General features: G+C 47.5%; 1 protein-coding gene across 1 annotated transcript in view; it reads left to right on the top strand.

Moving 5' to 3' along the window:
• CFAP69 (cilia and flagella associated protein 69) overlaps window positions 1–24,593 on the top strand; it is a 1,486,345-nt gene that overhangs the window by 1,137,661 nt on the left and 324,091 nt on the right. The gene's annotated exons all lie outside the window — the stretch shown is intronic.

The raw sequence follows: 24,593 nt of genomic DNA on the forward strand, positions 1-24,593 counted from the left end.
GCGAGGGACATAGAGTCGACGCCATCGACGCACAGCACCCTCTGCTGAATTTCTTTTTCTGAAGCAGCTGAAGCTGGACAACATGTGTCAAAAGATGAGGAATACGTGTGGGAGGAACATCCAGTCGAAAGAACGTTACCAGGGGTAAGTAACTTGTTCTTCATTTGCACATTTATTCTTGGCTCTTGGCAATGCTTGCTTATTTGACTCTTGGCAATGCTTGCTTATTTGATACTTGGCAATGCCTGCTTATATGCCTTTTCATCATGTTAATTCTTGGCTTCCACATACTCCACTCAGATACCCAAATTGAAATGTCTCTGCCACTAAAGCACCCATCCACTGTTTCTGGGGCCCCTTTACACCCAGGAGGACTCACTGGCTTTCTCATGGCTGGTTCCACCTGGCATTCTGCGTCATCCATGGCTTCCTTGCTGCTTACTTCGGAGTTCCAGTAATCTGCAGTCCTGCACCTGTGAGTGTTCGGATGCCTCACTACTGTTCCCGTTACCTTTGCTCCGTGCCACACTGCTTCCTCAGCTCCGCCTCAGACTGCCAGCTCACTCGCTGCACCAGACCATGCTCCTGATACCTCCCAGCGTCTCAGGAAGGTGCCGTCTCACTGCCACAACTCCTGCCCTGGAACTCTCCTTCATGCTCCCCGTGTCTTTCTCTAAACCTCTCAGCCGACTCTGTTTTAAAGTTCCTGGCTCATGGTAATGAGTGCAACAACTAGAGCACTTGGATTTCTTCTTCCAGTCTGTCTTCTGTGTTAATGGTGGCCTCCTCGTCCCAGTACCTAAGTGGTGTGTATTGGAAGAGAATTTTCTGGAAATATAGGGAGTGGATTGGTAGTACCTTACAAAGGCCTGCGGTATATCTGACTCCTTACAAAAAGGAAATGGGTGGGGGGGTGGATACTGTGTCTCACCCAAGAGAGCCTCATCCCCACTCCCCAAGTCTCCTCCACCCACGTTATCCTCCGTCGCATATCCACCACCAGGATCAGGCTCTAAGAGCGATGTCCTTTTCCTGGCCACCTGGGAAGATGTGTTAGGGAAAGAAGTGAGGACACCCTCAGATTCCTCACAGTACCCAGCTGAACCGAACTTTGTTGTAGGTTGTCGCTGTATTCTAATGGCAGATGTGTTGAGGCAAGTCTGGTGTTTCAGTGCGGAGCGGTTATGTAACCAGCTAGACTGAATTTGTCATAGTCGTAGCTGCATTCTAGCAGTGCCTGCGGCAGATGTCCAGTGAGGTGGTGTGTTTATACATAACTTAAACTCGGGGGGGAGCTTATCTTTGATGTCGCTTTGTCATCCGTTCTTCTGTGGGGAAAAAAAGACGGCTACCATCGTAGACTTTTCCATGCACTATGGACAGTCTACCCTCAAGTCTACAATGTTCAATAGACTGGCTGTCCTAGAACATCTAGGTGGGACAGATAGGCTACCATATAAACTAGGATAATGGGATTCTTTAAGTGCAATAGACATGTTACCTTTATACTCTTCTTACATATCTTCCAAGTTATAAAAACACTAGCCAAAGGAGTCTACTACGTGTGATATCAAGGATACCTGCATGTAACCACTGTGCATTACAATGCCTAATCTAAGCATTTATAAGGGCAATGGATGGTTTTTCCTTTGCACAGTCTTAGCCATTTCCATAGTCTTGAAGCTTTGGCATGCTGAAAGTTAAAATGCGGGATACTGGTAGCAGAGCAGAGGTTGACATTTGTTAAGTATTTCAATCAGGCAATACGCCCCCGGGCCTCAGCCTAGTATGCAGTGCACAAATGAAATACTTATTTTATTACGTCCATAGGTTCAATATTCTGAGTGATATACCACACATATCACACCCCTTCTCAAAATACCCCCAGGTCACAATGGACCAGGAAGCAGGCTGGTTGGTAAAGGTCATATTTATTTATTTAAAATTCACTTCACACATATACTTTGTAATAGGGAGCAGCAATCACCAATGTGCTGACAATAACAGATAGGTAGGTATATAAGGCAGTTAAATTCACTTTTAACAACACAGAATATAAAACACAGAGAAAAGAACAGTTTTGGCTTGTTTGAAAGATAGCACTTGAGTTAAGATTTTCCCCTGCAACATTCCTCAACTCACAAATAAGCAATTCTAAATAGATATAAGGATGCAGCAAGTATTCAGTAACATAATTTAAAGACCACCTTCCCTCCCCAAACTAGAGAGAAAAACGGGTTGCAATCTTACACTTTTTAAACTGACATTCGAAAATGGCTTAGCAAAACAATGAAAAGTGTGCAAAAATCCTTCAATCAATATAAATTTCTATGGGAGCAACATGGAAAAGATGCGAACAATCATGAACTATAGTTTGAGCAAAATTAAACACTTTGGGCCTCATTACGAGGTATCCCGGTAAGGTGAAAACGATGCCGGTATGTAAATACCGGCATCGTCCATCGTCCCGTTGCATTCCGACCAGCAAACCCGGTATTAGCGGCACACTAAACAGTGCCGCTAATAGTGGCATAGGCGCGTACACGCGCCCCTTCAGGGAGCAAATACTGGCATGCCGGTAATAGGGGGAAATTCCAACCCACGCATACATGCAAATACCGGCATCGCGAAGCCGGTAATCACGGGCAGCACAATGCCGGCCATACAGGCATCGTGGACCACCCACAAACAACAAGCAGGATACAAGGCAGCTGCCACAGGTGCACACAATCACCACAGGTGGAGCCAATGGAGGCTGTGCTAGTATAAACTGAGCACACCCACACACCACAACCCCCCACCCCCCAGGTGTAGGCAATGTAGAGTGGCCCAGTACAAAAGGAGCACACCTACACACCACACCCCTTCCTACACCAAAATGCTACCACTAGCAGTTGCAATCATGGCGCTGGAGGACATGCCTATACTGCTACAACTACAGCAACAACAGCAACAACCACAGCAGCAAGAACTGGCAGCACAGAGGAGACGCAGGAGGAGAAGGAGGGTGAGACAGGCCCAGCAATTACCACCAGGGGAGCCACCACTGCCTCGCAGGCAGCCACCAATCCCTCGCACCAGACCCAGCCCATTCAACCTAACCCCTGAGCAGATCCACACCCTGTACCGGCTGTTCCGTGACACCATCACCACCATAGTGGACATGATACAGAACGACATTGCCAGCCACATAGAAATACGCACTGCCATCCCCCCACTACTAAAGGTGGTGTCCGTGCTACACTTCCTGGCCACATGCACCTACCAACACACAGTGGGCCAGCTGCATGGCATTTCACAACCACTATTTTCACGCATGATGAACCAAGTGCTGGATGACCTCCTGAAGCACGCAAGCACCCATATATCCCTACCATGGACTGACCCAGGAGATGGCCGAAACCAAAGTAGGCTTCCATGCACTGGCAGGCATGCCCAATTGTGTTGGTGCCATCGACTGCACCCATGTAGAATTGGTAGTCCCCCATGCCATAGAAGCGGTGTACCGCAATTGCAATCAATATCACTCCATCAATGTGCAAATGGTATGTGACTCCAGCAAGATCATCACCCATTGCTGCGCCCGTTTTCCTGGATCCACATATGATGCCATGGTACTGCGCAACTCCACGCTACCCCATCAAATGGAGCGACATGCTGGACCACGTGCCTGGCTGCTCGGTGAGTTGCACAACAGGCCCATGGCCATGCTGTGGGGTACAGATTGTGCGGATGCAGAAGGGGGGGTGGCCTACTGCACCAGCGTGGGAAAGGAGGGGTAAAAGGTCACCAGGGCGCCAATAGCCAGTGAGTGGAGAATGCATGCAGAGCTAAACACTCCTCACCTGAACCAGCCAAACGGAACAGGACACATCACTTTTCCACATATCACAAATAATGCATATGGATGAAAATAAGTAAGAGGCACAACCAGGGCACCATGCTGTTGGCAAGCAATGCATGACTGAATAGGATGGCAACTGTGCCAATGCGGCTAGTGTGACCATGCATAGCAAACAATATCCTGCATGAATTGGAGACTAAACATTGTCGCAATACCACAGCACATCTGCCTCAGCATGCAGGAATACACCCTGCATCATCTAGTTAATCCCATCCAGTGTACCACACCTCATTGCAGTATACATTGCTTCTAGGTGATTATTTTCTACACGTACAGGGACATGTGCATGCCCACACCAAGTAGCTGCTGCCATGACTGTGCTCCCTGAAGGTGGCAGTTCAGAGTGACACACACAGATTTGTTTCTTCTTGCAGGTGATGGAGGATATCCCTGAAGCCTTGCTACTTACCCCTGTGTGGAACCCGCAGAACAGCCATTAAGAGGAGTACAATCGTGTGCACACTCGCACACATGTTGTCATTGAGCAGGCCTTTGGCCTGCTGAAGGCGCGGTTCCGCTGCCTAAGCAGGTCTGGTGGGGCACTCCTATATAGGCCTGAGAAGGTTGCAAAGATCACCATGGCCTGTGTCATGCTGCACAACCTGTGCGCCCGAAGGAATGTACCACTGCCACCTGACATTGACATGCATGGGCCGGGTGAGGATGAAGGGGATGGAGACGGAGGCGAAGGAGCCTCCCTGCCAGTACGTGATGCACGGGATGGCCATGCTGTTCGCCAAGCACTAATTGACGAATACTTTTGAAATGCATGGACAAAATGTGAGTAATAATGTGTCTACAACACACTGGCTGAATGTGGACATGCACACTTTTTTGTTTAGAATTGCCCCGCTGTACACCAACACACAATAAATGAACATGTACAAAATGAACAATGTCCAACCAATGATTTGCTAGCACACAGCGGTGTATTTTCAGCAGACGTGATATGGTGAACATAATCCCCTCACAACACCCAGTAAACTCCCTCACCCACCCCACAAACCCCAGAAAATACCCCTCTAAATTCCCTCACCCACCCCACAGATCCCAAATCTCCCCATATGTGCAACAAACAGTGTTCCCTTCACCAATGTAGTTCTTCTAAATGCCATTGCCTGTACTGTTATTTCTTGGCATTTTTTGGGTCTGCGGTGCAATGGCCGCAGACCCACTCCTCCGCGTGAACCGCACAGGGCTCGATTGCGCCGAGGTGGAAGGGGTCGTTGTAGTGGAGGTGTCAACTGTCAGTCCCATGGCTGGCCCAAGGTGTGGCCGCTGCATTTGCGGGAGATTTGCAAGAAGGGCCTGTGTGAGTGACCCCATGCACTCTCTGAAAGCACACGTAGATGCCTCCACAGCAGCAGTATTGGCTGCAATGGCCATGGCAATGGCTCTCACGGCCTCATTCCCAGCGTCAACCTTTTGCCGCATGAGTTGCAGCATGGACTCTTGGCGGGCCTCTACCCTTGCCAGCCGAGCCTCGAAAGAGTTGTCGGCCGCAGGTGTACTGGTGGCTGGCAGGGTGGTGGCTGGAAGGGTGGTGGAAGGCACCTGCGTGGGGCCCTCGTCCAGGGCACTTTCCTCCTCAAAGATGGCAATGTCTGATTCTCCTAGGTTCGAGTCATGGAGGCACGGATCGTCCAGGCTCTCAGACTCCGCAGGGGGAGGGCTGGCAATGGGGCTTGGGGTGGGTGTGCCAGACATGATTCCAGCCTCATCATCCACCTCTGTGGACACAACGTCCATGGTGGCTGGCGGAACGGTTCCCACTGTTATGGGTGCCTGCTGCTGGTCTGTGGCTGCAGGTGTCCCCTGCAGTGTTACTGCCTTGCGTGGCACACTGGCTGTTGCTGCAGGCATTTTCTTGGGCTGGGGGGTGGCGGTGGCCCTGGTCCCTTTGCGTGCACTGGATGTACTTGCACCCCTGTCCTGTGTTCCACCTTCCTCATCGGTGCCTGGGGGATAGAAAAGATGCAGGTCATCAGTGATGTTGTCAAATGGCAGCTATGATGTACTGCAGTGTGATATGTTCATACATTCAGGCATCATTTCATTTCTGGGGTGTGGCATTTGGTGTCCTGAGGGGACATGTGACCAATCAATGCATGGCTGGTGGCATAGCATTGGTTTGGTGTCTGTGTGGTGGGTTCCATGGGCATGGTTGGGTCATGTTGCACCTCTGTTGGGATTGTCACTCAGCATGCGCGTGGGGCAGGGTGTGGCACTCATTCTTCAATGGATATGTTGATGTAGCCCTGGGACATGCATTACCTTGCCTAGTCTCACTTCCACATCACTTGTGCCACATCATGGTTTCGTATACGTGGATGTGATGGTTCACTCACCTTCCCCTGTGGTAGATGCAGCGCCAACCTCCTGGTCTCCTATTCCCTCAATTGATTCCGGGTCAATGAATACACTTGCTGTCTCCTCCCATGCCGTCAACTTCACAGGGGAGTGTGGGCCACCGCCTGTCGCCATTGCGGCCCTCCTGTTCTCCGCCAGGATTTTCCTCACCCAGAGGCAGAGGTCGTCCCAGCTCTTCCAGCAGTCACGCACACTCCTTGGAGTGCTCCCCACTGCCGACACCCTCTGTGCGACCTCCTGCCAGACCTCTTTTTTTTTTTTGTTTGGGCCACATGCTTCAGCCATGCAGTAGGACATGATTCCTGCAGCTCCTCATGATCCGTTATTGATCCTGCCCTGTTTCGGAGGTTAACGTGCGCATTGCTGCCTATGGTTGCAGCAATGTTCAGATAAAGAATGCAAGCACAGCTGGGCACTAAATAAGCACTTCAGGTGTCACAACGACGACGAACGGACCGACCAAAGTCTGAGACCAGGTGTGAAGAAAGAAACAAAGATGGCGGCGCATAGAAGATGTTGGCCTGAGGAAGTGCGAAGCCCCACGACATGAGATTGCCTCAGCAAAGGACGACCCACTGAGGCAACAACCCACCGAGAGCCCGCAAAGGACCAAAGTGAAGGTAGGAAGGGCCACAGATCGGACTGCTGGCTGGGCACCTGCAACAAGCGAACCGTTATGCGCGGATTTAGCAGCTCATACCCTCACCACTGTATAAGCACTGGAGGGGCTGCAACTGAACAGTGGTACAAGCAACAGTAGTGATGCCCCTGCTAACGGAGCTTCACACATAAAAACAGTGTGCACCACAATATATTGGATGCTAGAAAATACACAGAGACAGTAACACGTATTAGCACCCATTATTTCAGCACCGTATGGATGAAGGCAGTATTTACAAGTATGAAAAACAGATAGTTGTCGCAACAACAGTTAACAAGCAGCTTGAAGTCCGGGACCCGATTGAAGGAGGTGCACGAGATGGCGACTCCATGAAGGTGATAGCCTATGGGGATGCAAGACATTACAACAGGTTACAGCTTCTGTGGGAGCGATCTGTAGTGGCAGCAGTCTGGCTTAAACCCATGGGGGATCGAGATGGCAGGTGAAGGTGACGCGGTTCCTAGGATGGAATAAGTGGCTGGAAGGAGGATACCTGTCTGGAGAAAAGCTGGCAGCTCATGTACTCGATATTGCATGCGGAGTACGCTTAGAATATGTGATGCAAGTTATCTCTCGGCAAACAGGTCTTCACACAAGAAAGTATTGTAAAGTGTGCTGCATTTGGACGTTGCGGAAATCCGGTAAGAGTGGGAGGAGGAGCAATGCCGGAAGAAACATTAGCCCCCCAGGGCAAGGTATGGACCGCAGAGTGAAGCAAGAAGACGAGCCGAGATAAGGCCTGGCCCGAAATGCTGAGGGCTGATTGAAGAACCGGTATGCGCACAGTGGCTACCCTACATTAGTAAAGTACGCTCGACAGACACCAAAGTTAGAGCAAGTGCAGCGCGAGAACGGAACCCACGCAGGCCCCAATAAAGTGATTATACGCACTAATAGACAAGCTACTCTAGAATATAGGCAGAATTCGAGCAATGCACAAGATATGTCGCAATAAGAAGACCATACACTGCACGCTGGAGACAACTGCCAGATCATAGTGTTCTGACTGGGGTAGGGCCTGAAGCGAGTGAACAAAAGATGAAGTATGCACGCGCTGAACTGTAGCATTTTTATACCACCCTTAGGAGACATCTGTGGAAACCACCCTTAGGAGGCTCGTGTGGAAGGGAGGACATCCATGGATAGCACTTCAAACACTTCAACGTTCCGTCTGGGAAGGAGGTATTGGGTTACCGCATTTGGAAACATATTACTGGGCTAGTCAAATGTCAGTATTTAATGACATATTACATGGAGATAAAGAGTTACCCCACATTAAAGCAGAGATTTCCGCAATGCAAAGGTTGTCCCCTTTAAGAAGCCTCTACAAAACCCTGAAACCCCTACTCCCCCGCACCTTGACAACACATACATCACTAATCTGGAAAGAAACTCAAACATATTGCCTGGGACAGCAGAATTACCCCAATACAAGTGGTGTGGGGAAGAGAAACCTACCCGAAATAGGAAAACTTCTCACGTGGCCGCTTTGGGAATCAAAGGGAATAATCCAAGTTGGGGATGTGATAGTGGAAGGCAAGCTGACACCCTTCGAAGACCTAGCCACACCGTGTGGTGTTCCTGACACTGAGCGATATCGGTACATACAACTGAAACATGCACACCTGCCCATGCTGTCTGACATGCCTGATTGTACACCGATAGAGAGGAATATAGTCCTCGATTGCATCGCCATTAAGGTCATCTCTGTGATGTATAATGATATATCCTCCTTTACAAAAACAGAACTCTCTAGCCTGAAACTTAAGTGGGAAAATTATGTTGGCCCAATACTACCCGAGGACTGGATCACGATCCTGATGTAGCCGCTAGAAAGGGCTATCTCCGCTAAGCTCAGACTGATACAATGCAAAGTGTTACACAGCGTGTACTATCCAAGGGTGTCTCTCTATCGTTGGAACTGAGCCAATGACCCCCAACTGCCTACGCTGTCTACATGAGGAGGGTACCTTCTTCCACATAATATGGGACTGCCCCCAGATACAGGAGTACTGGCAACATTTTTGTGATAAACTATCAGCGGCATTAGGTCGCACCATCCCTAGAGACCCCAAACTAATGCTACTAGGCGCTAAAGAGGAAGGAAGTATAACATGCTTTGATTTTTTTTTCCTATCAACGACCACAGGTTTGATTAAACGCAATATAGCAAAACTGTGGGGTTCAGCTACAGTACCGCATTATAAACATGGGGTGACAGATGTTGACATGTGCACAGAACTAGAGCAACATATCTACACGGCCAGGGGCTGCCCTGGGAAGGCTCGGAAAATATTGCAGATTTGGCAAGATGCACAATGAGCCAAGAACCACTGTATAACAGCTGATTGTGTAGACTGGAGGTATGGAAATAACATGATGTAACGTGACAATTGAAGGTGATGAATCAGTGTCAGTTTTACTTTAGTTATTGTTTATTTTACTTTGTGTATTGTATATGTCCCTACATTATGTAGTTCAAAATGTGCAAAATCAATAAAATGTGTTATTAAAAAAAAAGAAGTGAAGCATATTCACAGATACAAGGTCTAAAACTGCATTATCGAGCTGGGGTATGAAGAGCTGTAGTCCACAGGAACAGTAATATCCCCTAATACTGGGGTTTACGGAACACATGCAGAGGACTATTCAGCAGAGACTGCACGCATGACACCACCAACAAGCTCAGTAAGGAGTATGTGACACTGAGACAAGCAGGAAACAGAAAGTACATGCAGGCTACCCCCCCACTGGAGTTTGCATAATATTATGAGGGTGTGCTGGATAATGGATTCATCCAGTATACTGAAGGTTCTATAATGTGCGGAGATGCCACAACATGAATCAGCATTCTGAGGCATATGGTACATGGCCAAACAAGCCGTAGTAGGGTGCAATCACTAATGACCGCGACAGACCTGGTAGTGAATGGCCAGGAGCAGAATATAGCGTGAATATTTATGCATTGATTGACCAGTCCGTGATGTCGCAAGGAGTACCCTAGAATATTACAGCAAATAAGTGGCAACGAAGGGGCAAGTGACCAGACCGTAAGCAATGGAATTGACCGGACTGAGTGGCATGATCACAGGTGGGTGTACAGTGGAGCAACGCAGCAACAGGCCATGGCGTCCAAAACCCAAAAAAGCAAGTGGAAGCAACCTACATATGAGGAGTTTATCAAGGTTGTACATCCAGCGGAGAGCACCGCCCAAACGACCTCAACACTTCAAGGGGAGCAGATGCACGAGAAAGGAGATCAGCAGATCCTAGATGCCATAGCAGCCTTGAAAGTGGCTCTACAGTCCAAGATTTATGCTAGCAGCATTAATGTAACGCTCACCTGATTCCCGTAGAGGCGCCGGTCTTGACTGGGCGTATACCGTATCTTCAAAGGTGATGTGTAACACAAGGCTGGCTCTTTGGGCTGGACCTCTGTGCACTGTATGTCTGACTCGAAGGGTAAGATGCCTGCAGATAGAAAATATGGGATTAAGGAACTGGGTTATTGAATGTCTCTCTCTTCTTCCCTTTCTCTTCTCCTGTAGAACCCCAAAGGTTAACGCTCTCACCTTAGGTAAGTGAACGCCGTGCTCTCCATCTGCCTCGGGGCAGGGTGCTGTAACCAGTTTCTTCACTGCATAAAGGGAGCAGGCCTCTTGACTTCAGAGGACTGCTGTCCGTCGTTTACTGCACGAACGGTAAGTTTCGAGTAATTCTAATGTCTTTAAAGTCTTTAGTAATGATGTTTCTTGTTTTGCAGGGTTCCGCCGATGGCGGATGACGGGCTGAAGTGAGTTGAAGATGGAGCCCGTGTGATGAATAGAAGCGCCTGGAAGCACGTAAGTAAGGGCTTGTTGCCTGCTTCACGATGCGCTCTAACTGTCTTTTTATTTTGAAGGTACAAGTTCGGAGCGGCTGCAGGGTGCCGGAATACCCACTGGGTTAGATGTGGAAAGGAGTAATGGCACGTGAGTATTAAAGTTCCCCAATGTCTTTAAACGCACCTTGTTTTGTCTTTCAGATGCGGGATGCAGCGCCGAAGGCCTCCGGAGAGTGCGAAGAGTTGGTAAGCTTTTGTCTTTCAGATGCCGGAATGCAGCGCGAGGCGTTGGTGACAGCCGATGGACCAGGTAAGTGAAGAGCTGTCACTGAAGACCGTAATGCTAACCTGTTCTTTCTTGTCTTTATAGGTGTTGCTGAAGACTGGATTCAGGATGGTAAGCCTTTTTCCTTAGGCCCAGGATCAGATGCAGAAGACACGATGAGCGTTCTGCTGCAGAGGATGCAGAATAACGCAAAGCAATATTCATCCATCGGGTGTGGTTTAAATAGCCTCCTGTAGTGCTTAGGTCTCTCCTTCCACAGCCACGCCTAGGTAAGAAAAGAGTTCCTGCTTTCCAGAAGAGTTCCAGTGTTCTGAATCTAGGGAGTGGCTCCTGCCCCACCCAACAGGAAAAGTAGTTCCAAACAGAAGAGGATCAGAGGCTCAACTGGCAGGCAAGTAAGCAGCATGGTCTGCTGCAGGTAAGTCCACCCAAGCATTATGAGCCTAATTATTGGACTCCCAGAAGAAGGTCTTTATAGAGACGCTGCTGCTTCAAGAAATAGGCCCAGGGGCCCTCACGCAAGGCTTCATGGTTGAAAGGGCGCATAGGTCATTAATGAGGAAACCACCACCTGGAGCCTCACCAAAGCCAATAATAGGTCAGATAATGAACTACAAAGATGGGGAAAAGATCCTTGAACACTCCCGAAAAGGAGGGACAATCTAACAATCGCCTCTCTCCATAACCGCATAAACAGAGGATGAATTACATATCGGTCAAAAGAAGATTGCAAGCAGTGAGCCTAAAGTACATGCTGCTGTATCCCGCTAGACTGGACATTATACATACAGGTCGCACCATTTTCTTCAATAACCCCGAAGACACACATAAACGGATGGACATGGAGAACTTGCCAACTGGAGCAGATGCCTGAGCGAGTAGAGATAAGGAAGCATGCAGAGGAGGCCAGAGCAATTAGACAGAGGCTGACGGATGTAACTACAGAACGCTGAGGTGATACGACCTCCAGGCGGAAGTCTCAGAAACTGAGATTTGCTAACCACAGGAGCCAACTACCTGGTGTCCATTTAAGATCGCACTGCGGAGAAGCGTCCTGCACCTAAGACTGGATTCGTTTTTTTTTTATACTAGCAGTTACGTATAGGTAACTTAAAACCGCGCCCCACGCATCAGGACAAGAATCTGAGGCAGAGACGGGAAGTGGGGATGCCTGAGCACAAGGTATTGAGCTGGGCAACTGTTGGGGGGGGTGGGAGGGCAAGGGAGTTGCAGTAGTTAGTTGGGAGTTAACCTATAGGTCCACACATGATATGCTGAACTTGGTCATTAGACTGCTTGGGCACGTTAGAACTTTATTGTGTGAGGGGGTAACTTAGAATAGCATCCTGGAATGTCAGGGGCCTGAACAGCTACATTAAAAACAGGATTATGACACATTTAAAACGTCAAAAAGTCGACATTGCACTCCTACAAGAAACGCACCTCACAAGGGAGAAACATATTGCCCTGGCTAAAAAAATGGAGAGGCATAACGCTGGGCTGGTCATACTCGGCGAATGCTAGATGGAGTATTAATATGGGTGGCACTGACTGTGCCACTGAGGGTGCTAGAGGCTTTTCAGGACAAAGAGGGCAGGATGTTTGTGATTCGGGGATGGGTAGAGCATAGAGAATTTTGAATTATCTACACATATGCGCCAAACCAGGAGACTGCGGCTTACTTCCACACGTTATTCCCAAAAATAAGTTCATACAGAGATTGCACATTGATGTTGTGAAGGGACTTTAATTGCATGCTCAACCCTACGCTAGATAGATCTGATGACAAATTCACACACCCTGCCCCCTCCGCCAAAGCCCTGAATACATTGTTGCAAGCCTTTAAACTTTCAGGTATATGGCATACTCTATAACCGCAGACCCATGGATATTCACCCTACACTGCTTCCCAAGACCTATACACTAGGTTGGATTATATCTTTACAGGAGGAGAAACCGTGGGGGAATTCGAAAAAACAGAATTTAAAAGCACGAGTGCTGTCGGATCATGCCTCTCTGATGGTTACATGGCAGCCCCAGCCCCCCCGACATGGAGACTTAGGAGCGAGTCCCTGAGGGACGGAGCCTTCAAAGTAGTGATTAGAGGGACTGCCATTGCCAAAGCAAAAGGAGTTCAAGCCAGAGAGTGGCCTATGTAAAGGGGAAACAAAATTAGAGGCCATGAATGGTCCAGGGGACCCACCCAGTGGAAAAGCTCGAGACCGTCGCCCTGCAGCAGGAATTTTAGAACACTGGGATAGATTAGGGAAGCTGAGTTATAGGAAATACTTTGAAAGACAACATGCCGAAGGGGACAAACCAGGAAGTTTAGTGGCCTGGTTATATAAAAGCGAATCAGAGTGAGGTACGATTCGGGCAATAGTAGCAGAGAATGGGGAGACCGGCGAGACACAACAAGGCATAAACAAATATTTTTATATCTACTACAAGATGTTATATGCGGAGATGTCAGAAATACAGACTTCGGATATAGACGAATCCCTAGCGTTGATAGATTTACCAAAGCTAGATGCAGAGGCGGCAGACAAGTTGGAAGCCCCCATCATCATAGAGGAGTTAGAACACACTATAAGGGGGTTGCCAACAGGTAAGGCTCCAGGTGCGGACGGATTACCAAGTGAGTTTTATAAAGAATACATGACCGAGGTCACGCCCTCGTTAATAGCAATGCAGAACGAATCGCTAGACAATGGCATCTTGTCTATGTTACTAAGGGAGTCAGTTATAATCTCATTATTGAAGCTGGACAAACCTCTAACCGAATGCGGTTCTTACATTTCCCTCTCACTGCTCAATCAGGATGTGGAAGATAATAACGGCTCTGATGGCTAACAGGCTGAAGCCAGTAATTTACAAACTTATACACCTGGATCAGTCAGGATATGTTCCAGATAGGAATATCACATGTAACCTAAGACGGTTGCACCATATCATAGATCATACACAAGATAGCACTCGGAATCTGGCGGTAGCCTCGCTTGACGCTGTCAAGGCATCCTACTCGGTCAGGAGGCCATGGTTTTTGGCGGTACTGAGAGATTTCGGGATTGGTCATATATATATATTAAATGGATAAAGCTACTATACAGCAACCCGGTGGCGAGAGTAAAAACAGGAACCATTATTTCAGAAGAATGGCAGTTAAGTAAAGGTACGAGGCAGGGTCGTCCATGGTCCCCTATGCTATTTATAATGGCCTTGGAGCCGCTAGCGGTATATTTACGGAAAAAATATCAGGAGGCGTGCATCAGAACGCAAGGCAGCAAACACTTGATCTCCCTAAGATATGCTTCTTTACCTACAACATCCAGAGACCAATTTTCAATATATACTATGTGTTAGAGCGCCACAGGGATCTTTCTGGTGTTACAATAAATATGCAGAAGTCGTGTGTGTTCCCCCTAGCAGGGTACAAAGGGAAGCCCTGAAATGCGTTACCAGAGTTACCGATTAAATGGCAAGTGTACACATTTAGATACCTAGGAGTAGATATTTATCATGTCCCTAAAACAGAAAACATACAAAACATGCTAAAGGCGGTGAGCAGGATAGAGAAGTCCATGTTGTTCTGGGCCAAACTGCCGCTTTCATTAATGGGAAGGGCCGCGCTGTTGAAGATGGTGGTACGTCTGAGGCTGCTCCTTTATTTTACGAATGTCCCATATGATATACCCAAAGTCTTTTTTTAAACATTGAATACTATCTTTCGGACCTTCCTATGGCACAACTCGAGATGTAGAATGTCGTTGGAGAAATTACAGAGACCATATGTGCCAACTTCAATTCGTCATGAATTGGTTGTCAGATGAACAGACTCAAGATACTGAGTTGCTACAACCGGCTTGCACCCCATTCTTTTTGAAGGAGGTGGTGTGGACCACCGCACCAAGAGATCCCAGGCCCCCCCAAACCCCTGCGGCTAGGCAAGACAATGTGGCATAGGGCTTGTCACTTTCTGAATAAGGTAACGCCTTACTCCCCCAGATTGGGCGCCAAGACGAAAGGTCTCAAATCAAAGATGGCAAAGACAGACAAACACTGCTCTACTTTCCCTAAATTTGTCAGAACGAGATAAGAGATCTCCTATTCAAATATGTGAGTTTTAAGATTTTTCTTAAACAGTTCAAGGGACTCACAGCTTCAAGGTCAAAGGGCAATGCATTCCAGTGTTTGGGTCCAACTGCTCAGAATGCACAGCTTTCGACAAAGACTGAATTGGTGGTGGGAATGTCCAGTAACTTGAGGTGATTCGACCTCAGATCCATGGTAATTTTTCTTTTCAACTTGTCAGCCACATAAGAAGAGAATTGTCCCACTAATTTAAACATGATTGTTGGATGGCAGTTCAGTGCTAATCCGTTCCGGCACATCCAGGAATGAATCAGATTGTAAATCTTATTTATGGCTTTCCCACCCTCCAGGTAGTCCCCTGTGAGGGGGATGAGACACTGGGTGTCATCAGCATAGTTTGCGAAACAGATCTGATTTTCCTCCAACATGGTAAAAAGAGGGGTTGAGAAGATGTTATAAAGAATGAGTGATAAACAGGCCCCCTGTGGGACCCCATACTTCACAGGGACTGGGATACCTTCTGCTATGTTACTGCATACCCTAATCGTTCTGTTACCCAAAAAAGATTCAGTCCATTCCAGTGCTTGATCACTAAAATTTGCGACATCTCGAAGTCTCTGTAGCAGCAGCGTTTGATCTACCAGATCGATAGATCTAACGCCATAAGCATCATGTTCTGTCCATCATTAATCCTACTTAACATATTGGATTTTAAATCCAGAAGGGCAGGCTCCGTACTCTGACCCACCTGAAATCCAGATTGATATTTATTAAGGATGGTATTATTCTCCAGATGGGCTAGCACTTGTTCATAAGCAATTCTGTCTAAGATTTTAAGGAGAAAATGACTATTAGCAATGGATCTGTATTTGGGAGGATTAGACAGGTTGAGGCCTTGTTTCTTCAAGAGTGGAGTGACCCATACTTGTTTCAATCGCGTAGAGACACTACCCTCCCTGAGTGAGACATTGATGATTCTGGTAAGGGAACTTATCAGAGATTCCGAGCATGCTTTAATTGCTGTAGCCGGGAAGATATCACCTTTGCAAGGTGAGGGGTCGAGTTTGGTCAGGACCAGCCTGAGCCCTGCTTCAGAGAGCAGTCTAAAATTTAAAATAGACGGCCCTGGGTGGAGGACAGATGATTAAGACCAGCCCCCAAAGTTTGAAAAACAGTCTATTCCAAAGGTGTTTCTTTTTTGATAGTACATTTTATTTTTTCTAGCTTCTCGTCATGGCTTTTTGAATAGAGGAACACCAATCCTAATCTCTAATAATACTCTCCTCCAAGATGTTAGGCTTCTCAAATTCCTTGAGGATTCGAGAAAATCTCTTTGGATTCATGTTGAGCCTTGTCAATTCTGCCATTGTAGATATTCTTTTTAGCAATATCTATGGCTATTCGATAGTTCTTGGCTGATAAAGAATATCTCTGTTTTTCCAAACAGTCCAGGGAGGACTTCCATTGATAGAAATCCTTCCTTTTATGGATCCTTAAGGTTTTAGTTCTTCAGTAAACCATACCTTAGTAGGCTTAGTGATAACTTTCCTGGTATTAACAGGCGCCAGAAGGTTAGTTATCTTCTGTAACGTGCCCAGGAGAGAATTAGTAATCACTTCCGTGGAGTCAAGCTATAAGATTTGATCATTAGTAGATGACATCAGCCCCTTATGTCAGCTAACAGTCTTTTAAGGGTCCTTGAAGTTATCCAATGATGGTTAGGGACCCTATTTCTCAGTGGAGGTTGGGCAACAATGGAGAATTCCACAAAAAAATGATCCGATCATGGGCAGGGAAGGTTGATAGGATTAATAATGGTCGTGTTTTAGCTCCCATTAGAGATGCAGGGAAATATCTCCACTGAGTGCATCAGCTGTCGTGTTTTTAATACCAGGGAAATTAAATAGACATTTTTGTTGGAGCCCACCTCTGCAGACAAAACTCTTGATACAGTTCCTACAATTCCCCTTGTTTTTGTAATATAAAACATGGATGTTGTGTTGTCTGCAAATATTCATACAGTTTTCTCTCTGAGCAGAGAATGAGAGGCTATCACTGCCCAATGCACCTCTAAACTTCCACACAATGTGGTCCAGAGACTTTAGGCGGGAGGGCAGAGGTGCTCTTCTGGCTCAGCAACAGCAGGTATGTGTTCTTCAAAAGTTTGCACTCTATAAAATCCCATGCATACACATCTGTCCTTGAGGAATGCTTGAACTAGGTAGCCTGAGGGTGATCTGGATGAGAATCTGTAGCCTTTGAAATACACAGTCCATACCTTGGCCAAGCACATTCCGTTTCCCTGAGTGAAAGCTGCAGTAATTCCAGTGTTGGTCTTTGTGGTGGAAGAGGTGGATGAAGATCTTTAGGTGCTGGCACGAAACACTTGTAAAGTTTCCAATGATCGGTAATGAGCTTAAGTCTGTTCCCACATCTGTGGAACCATTAAAGCATTAGGCACTGAAATCTGTCAACTCCACTTGTGCCCTTGCAAAATGTTTGTATACTCTGTGGGATTGCATTTATATGGCAGCAGAGCACATGCCCGAAGGGGAAGAAAGGGATGGCTTCTTAGCTATTATTAAGGACGGCAAGGAAGCTAATTGTGATTCCCTTCAATCAGGATTGGATACTGTGGATAGCATCAGCAGATCCATGGATACCAGCACTGTTATGTGCAGATTTGAGTGGTTGAGGAAGTCTGGTTTTGCACCATCTTTTTGGCAGCAAGGCTGACAAGAGCCTTGAGAATTTGCAGAGCTCGAAGGCGGCAGCCAAATCCTTAGGCGCTGCTGTTAGGCAACCTCTGCCTTTTCGTCGTAGTGGACAACCTTGGAGGGGTAGAGCTTTTCGCTACTATTCCTCAGTTGGAAGGGCGAGAGGAATGGCCAGTCGAAGAGGCCAGAGAAGATTTCCTCCTTGTGGACGAGGTAGAGGTGCTAAGCCATCTCAAGCAGCAGCCTCCTTACAATCGGCCTCTGCAGCAGCCGCCACAAAACCACTCTGAGGTCTTGAGTCACAGTTCACCACTAGGGGGCATACTGTTTCTGCATCTGGAAGAATGGCTAGACCTTACTTCAGATGCTTATGCTTTGGAAACCGTAGCCCACGGTTACTGCCTTCCTTTTATAACAATACCTCAAAACAATCCACCAGGGAACTGCTCTTTCATGATTCTGGATCCGCTTCTTGTGCCGGAAATTTTAACCCTGCTAGAGAAAAGGTGCTACAGCACCAGTACCTGTAACGAAGAGGAACAAGGGATGTTACTACCATATTTCTATCCCCAAAAAGGACAGAGGAATGAGACCTTGGACTTGAGATCAAGAAGGACAAGTTCAAGATGGTCACACATTCTGAGATCATTCAGGCCCTCCAACTCCAATATTTGGATGGTGTCATTGGACTTTCAGGGTGCTTATTTTCATGTGGCAATCCATCTCAAGCACAGAAAATACCTGAGATTTGCAATTGGCGATTCTCATTATCAGTTCCGAGCCCTGCCTTTCGGGCTGACCTTCGCCCGAGGGTTTTCGCCAGGCAGATGATGATAGTGACCGCGAATCTCAGGAGGGGGGCGGGGGATTCATGTCTATCCCTACCTGGAAGATTGGCTGATCCGGGCGCTTTCTCCGAACAAGTCTTGTATCATCTCAGTCACCTGCCACTCTCCTCACAGCCTGGGATTCTCCCTCAATTATAATAAGTCCCACAAGACACCTCAACAGCTTCAGTACATCAGAGCTGTGCTAGACACATGCTTGGGAAAGAGCTGGCCACCCAAGGTGAGGGCTCAAGACATTCTTAAAATGGTGACCAAATTTCAGAATACCCAGTCTTCTGGCCTTCGATTGTTTTTTTGAGGTTGCTTGGCCTCCTGGCATCCTGCATTTTTCTGGTACCAGAGGCCCGCCTGAGAATGAGATCCCTTCAATGGGCTCTAACAACACAATTGTCTCAGTTCTCAGGGAAGATGTCGGACCGACTTCCAAACAGGGTCTCTCAGGATCTTCTGTGGTGGGCCTGCGAGGAAAATATTCTGAAGGAAGAACCCTTTTGGCAACCATGGCTGGAGATTCAGGTAGTGACGGACGCCTCACTCACGGGGTGGGGAGCCCATACCAGCGATCTGACAGTCAGCGGTCACTGGTCTCCATCGGATTTCAAACTACACATCAACCTTTTGGACCTGAGGGCAATCAGACTAGCGCTGAATGCCTTTCTGCCCTCTGTACAGGGAATGAATGTCCTGATAATGACAGACAACACAGTGGCCATGTACTACCTCAACATGAGAGGAGGTGTAGAGTCACTACCACTGTGCAGAGAAGCAATGCAGCTGTGGTACTGGGCAATTCAAGAAAGAATCTCCCTATCAGCAGTTCACCTAGTCGGAGAGGAGAATACAGCAGCAGATGATCTGAGCAGGCAGAGCACAGTCTCCCACAAGTGGGAACTATGTCAGGAAGCCCTTCAAGAGATCTTCACCCTTTCCGGAACCCCTGAAGTCGATCTGTTTGCGACCGAGGTCAACCAGAAGTGCAAAACGTACTGCTCCAAGGAATTTCCTCCAAGAGGAGCTCTCGGAGACATGTTTGTGGTGGACTGGGAGTTTCCACTCCTGTACGTGTTCCCTCCAGTCCCCGTCATTCCTCATGTAATCAGGAGGTTGAGAAAGTTCGGGAAGCACATGATCTTAATTGCACCGGTTTGGGGCAGGAGGATGTGGTACCCGGACCTTCTGGACATGTCCTTCTGTCCTCCAATACATCTTCCACAAAGAGAGGACCTTCTCTCGCAAGAGGAGAGGGTTGGGCTCTCCATCGAGAGGTCAACACTGCCAACCTTCACGCTTGGTTTCGGAAAGGCTAAGATATAAGGATAGGGATTACGGATTACGATATGGAGGTGTTGCTTTCAGCTAGAAGACCAGCAACAAAATCTTTGTACCATTGCTATTGTTACAAGTTCTGCAACTGGTACAAGGAAAAGAATGTAGATCCTTTTCTGTGTAAAACACTGGATGTTTTATCCTTCCTTCCATCCTTAGCCAATCTGGGGCTCCAGATTGGTACCATTAAAGGCTATTTGGTGGCGCTGTCCATTTTTAAGTGCTTGCCAGAGGAATGTTCCTATTTCAAAATCCCACTGGTGACTCAATTTCTGAAAAGGCTCACTAATGTGTACCCCTCATCTGCTTTCCAGGTTCTGGTTTCGGGCCTAAATCGGTTTTTAAGTTTTTAATGTGTGCACCCTTTGAACCCCTGCACACATGTCCTCTAAGGTTGTTAACCTTTAAAACCATTCTATTGGTCCCTCCCACATCAGCCCACACAGTGAGCGAGTTGCAGGCACTGTCATCCAAGCCACCCCTTTCCATCTTCCACAAGGACAAATTTGTCTTAAAGGTCAAACCTTTTTTGCGCAAAATCTTTTCGGATGTTCCTTTGAACCAGAAAATTTTTCTGCCTTCCATTTATCCTCCACTCACCCTGTTAAGGTGGAGGGAAAGACTTCATAGGCTAGATACTAGAAGAGCGCTAAGTTTTTACATTTCGGGAATGTCCTAAATACGGTTTGATCAGCTTTTCATAGGGTATATAGGATACAAACTAGGTCAGGCTGTTACCAAACAGACCTTATCTAAGTGAATAATTTTGGCAATTTCTGTGTGCTACAGACTGGCAGGGAAAGGCTCTCCAGAATGTTTGCGAGCTCATTCCAACAGGAGCATGGCTACATCTACAGCCCTTCAAAGGAGTGTTAATATTAGAAACATCTGTGAAGCGGCAACGTGGTCTTCCATCCACACGTTTACAAAACATTATTGCTTGGATTTTTCCCATGGTCAGGATGGGGTTTTTGGCAAGGTGGTTCTCTGATCTGCCCATGAAAATGTATAGACTGTAATTCTACACCCTCCTCCAAACATTATACTGCTTTGGGGGTCTGTCGAAGATGAGGAATACGTTGGAGGACACAATCCATTCGAAGAACAAGTTACTTACCCCTGGTAACGTTCTTTTGACTGGATGTTCCTCCAATGTAGTCCTCATTACCCTCCCAACCTACCCCTCAGTAGAATTTCCCGTGCTATTACAGCTTTAGTTCCATCAAGGCTGAACACGGTCAATCCCGTCTTTATGGGTATCTCTGCTGCAAAAGGAGGAAAAACAGAACTGAGGCCAATGGGACCTGTGCCTGTTATATATGTCCTTCAATGACATCACCCTCGATGGAGGACCTCGAGGGACATCGACTCAATGCCATCGACGCACAGTGACCTCTGGCGAAAATGTTTTCCGAAGCAGCTGAAGCTGGACATTACATGTCAAAGATGAGGAATACGTTGGAGGACCACTTTCTCAGGTTTATGGTGTCTCTTTTAAAAGGCCGGGGTCACTTGCCTGCCAGGCATCGCATGTACAATTCTCTAACTCTCTCAACATGTGTGTCCCAGACCCTGATCTCTCTTCTGTTTTTTGGGGGGTGGTTTCTCACCTGGTGTCTATTTCGTTTCTCTGCTTGGTCCCACTGGGACGAGGAAGATGGTTCTGCATTTCCTCCCAACCACAGCCTCAAGGGATTCCCAGCACCTTTCCAGTCCCCCTCTGCATACCTTCGAGCTTGATCCGTGAGGGTTCTGGTCCTCAGTGATGCTGGTAAGCTTCTCTGGCTTCCCCTTGGGTCTCGCTTTCTGCTCTCGGCAGCTCAGCCACACTGGTTTCTCACCACACGTTGGGTATTGCCAGGACCACTCGGTTGGCTTCCTTCCTGCCCCAGCACGTCGGGTTTCCCAGCCTCTAGGTGATTCTATGCTCTTCCCCTGCCTTTTAGAAAGCCAAGTTCCTTCCCCAGGCATCAGGGTCTGCAATGCGTCCTCCCTACGCCTCTTTGCTTCACAGCTCATTGCTCCTCTGGGGCAGGACTGACCCTGAGGAAAGTCCTTTGTCAGTTTTTATGGTAAATCTAGCTAGTATGTTTGTCTTGGTTCCGCGTAGGGCGCTTCATTGCCTTGCTCTTCTTTGTTTCATTACTTGTGAAGCAATCTACTTCCATACTTTGCTCCTCCTCATCACAGTATTATCTATCGGATAGACAGGGCTACTATGCATGACTTCATGCATAGTAGCCCTGTCTATCAGATAGATAGACTCCTCTTTCTTCTGTTAGTTACTTAATAGAAGAAAGAAGAGTCATAGAGGATGGGGTGCTTGGGGCCCTATTGGTGTTATGGATCATGTAGGGCAGAATGGTGGTTGCCATACTGCGTTCTCGATTAGTCTTTCCTTCTCCTGCAGAGGTTGTCCCCTCCTATGGAATCCTCCCGCTGAGTACCACCCACAGGGGGACTATCGGGTCGCTGCCTCACCTCCCTGGCCCCATGAGAAGGGTCCCCCTCCACGGGAAAAGTAACGACATCAAGGGGTTCGTCACACTATGCATTACCTCAATTAGTGAGGAGGTGCATGGCCTCTGCAATGTCACTGTGCTTTTGGGTTCTGGTGAATGAAGGCACCTGGTCCCAACATGACACAAAATAAAACCAAATAAAGGACACACCCCAGTAGGGAATGAGACCATGAGATAGATTGCAAGTTGAACAAAGTTTATATCAGTAAAGATGTGCACGCAGAGAACTCTGCTGCCCTGGGAGTGCTCTGCCAGACAATACATGGGCAGCATGTCATGAACCAAAGAATCGCCATGAGTGACGCATGACATACAGTACAATATGATCGTTTCAGTTGGTCGGCCGGAACTGTCCCATATAGAGTGTAGGCGACGTCGGCCTCCAATTGGTTGCAGTGGCTGGGGCGGTCCAGTTGACAAGTGGGCCAGCTGGGCTCATCTTCACAGGGTGAAGGTCAGGCTTGGCTCACAAGATGTCACACTCCTAACTAATCTAAACTACACAATGACCATTGGCTTGCAAAGAATATTGTTAGACACAAATTCATTGTTTAGATGAAGGAGGCTATAAAATGTAGACCGATATATGTGCATTCTAACTCATGCTTTTATGGGGGCAAGGGTACCTTTGGCCCTTCTCCCAGGTGCCTTATTTTAGAGAGTCTATTCTGTGATTAATACTCCCTGGTGCCTCACGATTCAAACAAAATGGATGGCTGGATGGATGTTAGTCTAAAGGAGGATATACGATCACGCATGTTTACGTATATGGTGGGCAATTTAGGGTGGTCCGGGGGGGGAAGGGTCTTCAAGCAGCTAGTTCAAAGAGAGAGTGGGGAATGCAGGCAAAGGGTCTGTAAGCTGTAACCTCCAAAGTTGAGGGTTGAGGTGGCAGAGGCAGGTTTGTTGAGACGGATGAGCATGCAGGCCAGGGTTTGTTATGGTCACACGCAGGACAATGAGCTCAGAGGAAGAGAGAAGGATACTGGATATTTGCAACAATACATGGCCAGGTGCTTCTGTGAGAAATGGGTTTGTGCGGAGATGCCAGGAGGCGGAGGGAGGAGGCTGGGCTTTCTGTGCACGACACTGGACAGAGGGAGATATGGCTTTTTAGAAATCCTGATGGAGCCTAGAGAAAGATGACGTTTTAGAGTGGCACAAAATGGAGTCCGTACGTCTCCCCAGATGGCTTTGTTTACCGTCTTTTTTGTGATTATGTGAAGGCCAAATTGCTAGATCAGACAAACAAATGAGGGAATGTCTCCCGCCATTTGGGTAAACAGAAAATCTGTTTCATGTGGGAATGTCAGGGGGGTCAGAGAAGACCTTTCCTCCCTTACATTCCCCCCTTTTGTTACTACTAAAGTAGCAAATACCTTTGACCATTGTTGCTGCGTTCTTCTGCTTTCTTTACTGCTGCATCCCATGCTGGAGTGCCTTTTATTGGCAACCATACACAGCATACATGTCTCAAGGTTTCACCCCTTCTAGCATATTCTTCAGGAGTGCACTTCATATAGATACAACCCCCATCCTCAGCCAGGTCCACCCATACCTCCTGATGATTCTCTAAGTCTTGGGGTTTGTCAATGGTTGTGTGCCACAGGTTATCTACTATATCTCCTGTTTGGTATACTGCAGTCATGTGTTATTTAAGATCATTATTTTCACCTGTTTGTACTTGCGCTTCCCTAGTATTGTGAGGCACCTTATTTAGGCTACCCACTGTCACCATCATCATCATAGCACTACTAGGAATTGCCTTAGCACAATATAGAACCCCTACCTGGCACACACAGAAAATCAGCAGCAGGAAAACAATGGTGGGGACCAGCAGCTTCATTGCAGTCCCGAGGATGACGCTACCAAGTCGAATAACGTGCCAAACCAGTCACTGGGCTGTACCACTCCTTCCTTCCTCATTCTCACCCGAGGTTGTGTACGGAAGCAATGACATGTGATGGTGTCCCATTGTCGGCATCTGAAGAAGGTATAAACGTGCAACATGTGCTCCCGATTTTTTGGCAAACACCACCTTCCA

The sequence above is a fragment of the Ambystoma mexicanum genome, chromosome 2q (genome assembly GCF_040938575.1).
Source record: "Ambystoma mexicanum isolate Mex_15411 chromosome 2q, UKY_AmexF1_1, whole genome shotgun sequence".
Lineage (NCBI taxonomy): Eukaryota > Metazoa > Chordata > Amphibia > Caudata > Ambystomatidae > Ambystoma > Ambystoma mexicanum.